Here is a 3,362-nt window from a genome sequence, read left to right as displayed (position 1 = left end):
TTTTGCAGGCCTTAAATAAATAAGGCCTGGTAATAAATAAGGCCTTGTAATGGGATTTAGCTCCCAACCAAGAGTGGGTCTTCCTGCCCCCCCAAGACAGGTAAGATTTAGGGTTGTGGCTTTTTAAAATGCAGATACACACATATACACCAAGCATCATCTGATTTCTTTGTAAGATGTTGCAGATAGTTTTGGCAGCCTAGATTCTGTTTAAACTGCTTTGATTTCCATAAAAAGGAAGCTGAAAAGTTTGGGTTTATTACTTAAAACATTAAGAAAACAAAAGATCTAGAAACAATAATGGAGTTTGAAACAATAATCTCATCGAATGATAAAAATAATCAACAGACAGGAATCCTTGCATTCCAGCAATGGTTGTTAAGTGAATTAAGTGTATTTTTTCTTTTATGAAGCAGGTACAATTTTGATTTGCCTTCCAGAGGATGTGAGGCCTCAAGACTTTAAAGAACATGTCCATGGCCTCACAGCAAGGGCTGAAAATGTTTTTTTTTTTTTTAAATTTTTTTTTTTTTTTTTTATAGAGGCATGCTTTATTTATTTGTTTGCTGGTTTGTTTGTTTGTTTGTTTTGTTTATACATGCACTGGGTACAGTCAGAAGCACGGGAGGGTGAGAGAATTCACCAGAGCCAGAGCGGGGAGCAGAGCAGGCAGAAGGACCGAAGTACACCGCTGAGGGGAGCAGCGGGCGGCAGGAGAGGTCTGCGCGCCATGTGGGACCCTCCTCTGGTGGCCGGGGAGCAGCCGGGGATCGAACCGGCGCCACAGAGGCTGCGCGCAGTTTCGCAACCCAGCGCTCAACCGCTGCGCCACCGGGGAGGCCCTGAAAATGGTTTTTTAATCCTGTAAGTCTGACTTTAAACCAATGGTCTTGAAAACATACACACAGACTCAATATAGGAGATAGTTGGATTGAAGAAATCCAAGAATTCTGCAGTTATTTGGGTTCAATTTTCAGCCCCCCTGCTTTTGATCTGAAATACCAGACCACCACTGCCAAATCAAAAAAATTTTGGTGTGTTGACTCATTTCTGACTACTCACTGTCTGAACTGGGATGACAAACCACACAGCAATAGTTTCAGGTGGGTCAAACAGCTTATACAGTGATGAAATGCTTTCACACTTAGAATGGCATTCCTCCAAATTTGGCAACAAAATCAAAATCTTTCTTATACAGCTCAAGAGTATTCTTTTACCCAAATCATTGTCCTAATTTACTCTGGCACTGAAAAGTGTTTATTACTATAAAGTAAGACTAAAATAGATGGGATTGGAGGACTTTATATGCCCATGTTCCACTAGATTAATTTTAGAGGGTATGGCATGCTCTCCTTCTCTAAAAAATAGTATTTCTTTGTTCTGGAAAAAAAAAAAGCCACACATTTCAAAAAAGAAAAAATTTGCTACATGATATTCTTTTAAATTTTGTTTTAATTTCATCATTGGGAAAGGTCTTCATTTTTCTATCAAAAATAGCATTATGCTTTTCTTACAAAGTGTTTGTGATGACCTTCTTTCCCCTCATTTATTTAATTATTCATTCAATAAACAACAGCTCTGCACTCCCAAAGCTCATGTTTCTTGTTCTTATGAAACTTAGGAGTGAGAGAAGAGCAGACATCAAAACAGGTTGTTACTGTGTAGATACCCTAACAAATGGCATGCTATGCCCCCAGGGAGCTGTGTAATGGCATTTGAGGAAGGCAACTTCCTCTAAATGTGGGAGCTAAGCAGGCCTCCTGCCATGTATGAAGCCTCAAATTGAGAGGTGATCCAAACAGACCCATGCTCAGTTGATCACAACTAGATGTTGCTGGGCACTCTGAATCCAATTTGAAAATAATCTAAACCATCTAAACTTGAAAACTACCCAAAGAGATCACTATTCCCACATTATCTCAGATGAAGATATTATTCAATCTAACACATCAATTTGTGCAAAATCTTGGCATATTTAGAGAGAAAGCATTTGTAAAAGCAGTAAGAATAGTAGGTTCTAGAAGTCCTTTTGAATTTTGAAGTAGCAATGCTTTCCCCTCTATCTTTCCTAGTCTAAAATGATGAACACTCCCACCTTTCACAAATATGATGTAAACATTTACTACTTGATGTAGAAGCAAAAAGCAAGGTATTTTTTAATCTTTTAATTAATTTAAATTCTCCTTAATTTAATTATAAGCTTTTACAACACATATCTTTCTAAAATGTGCCAAGATTCCAGTTATTTTCTTATAGTGTTCCTTCAGCTGACATCTCAAGGCATACATTAAAATACTCCTTTTTCCCTCTTTTGGCAGACTTTGGCAAACTAAGTACATTTGGCAAAGGTTATACACAACAGCATTAAAAAAAAAAAAAAACAATCCACAGAGATTGCCAGATGCCTGTTTTTCTCTGCATCAGAGACAGAAACCACACCTGGTCCAGGCTGTCTCTGCTCCAAACCTGGGACTTAGGATGGGAAGTTGCAGTCCAAATGGAAGGGGGAGGCTTTCTACCCAAGGTTTTGTGGTTTGGTGAACTCACTTGAAACCTGTCCAAGCTGGACTATACCACCTGTTTTCAGCCTCCCAGAGTGATTCCTATTCAAAAATAAGTTGTGTTCCCAAAGTTTGCTTTTGAGCTTGCTGTATGAAATTTGGAATGTGTCCCCCCAAAACCAGTTACACCAACAGATTGTTGGTCTTTCAAAGTTTATATAACCTGATTGAGAACCAACCCAAGGCAGTGCCATTGGAGTTCTGCAGAACCTATTTACTGTAATTACATGGCATGGTTTTTAAAAGAAAAATGGTCACACTAAGGACCTGACTCAAGGATAGGAAATGGCTTCTTGCCTTTTCTTACATGGGCCATGAAAGTCTAGGCCGGGCTCTAAAAAGTAAGTAATGAAGTAAGAACAAGACACACTCTCAGAGTATAGTCATAGGCCTATGGCAGCGAGAAGAAATATTTCAGAGGCTCCAGTGCTTTGTCAAAGGCCCAGTCACTGATACCAACAGAGGGGGCGGAAGGGTGGACAGGAAAAAAGGACAGAGAAAATAGGTGAATCCGAAGCTAAGGCAGTCACCAAAAGGGAGTGTCCGAAAGTTGAGTGCAAGAGGAAGAGAAAGGGAATTCCTGCCACAAGCCGGCAGGGGAAATCCCCTGGTTTGTGTTACCCTTCCTTCTGTCATTGACTAGGAATAGTCATGACTTAGTAATTCAACACACCCTTCCCATATTTTCTTACTCTGGCTTCTTAAAGTTGAACTTTATGTTGTTAATGAAAATCTGCACGTCTCCTCCCATATGGTGCTAGCTCTTAGAGGTTCTATAACAGCACATCCCGCCCAAGGGAC

Source organism: Talpa europaea (assembly GCF_964194135.1).
Source record: "Talpa europaea genome assembly, chromosome: 2".
Lineage (NCBI taxonomy): Eukaryota > Metazoa > Chordata > Mammalia > Eulipotyphla > Talpidae > Talpa > Talpa europaea.
This window is presented reverse-complemented; position numbering follows the sequence as displayed.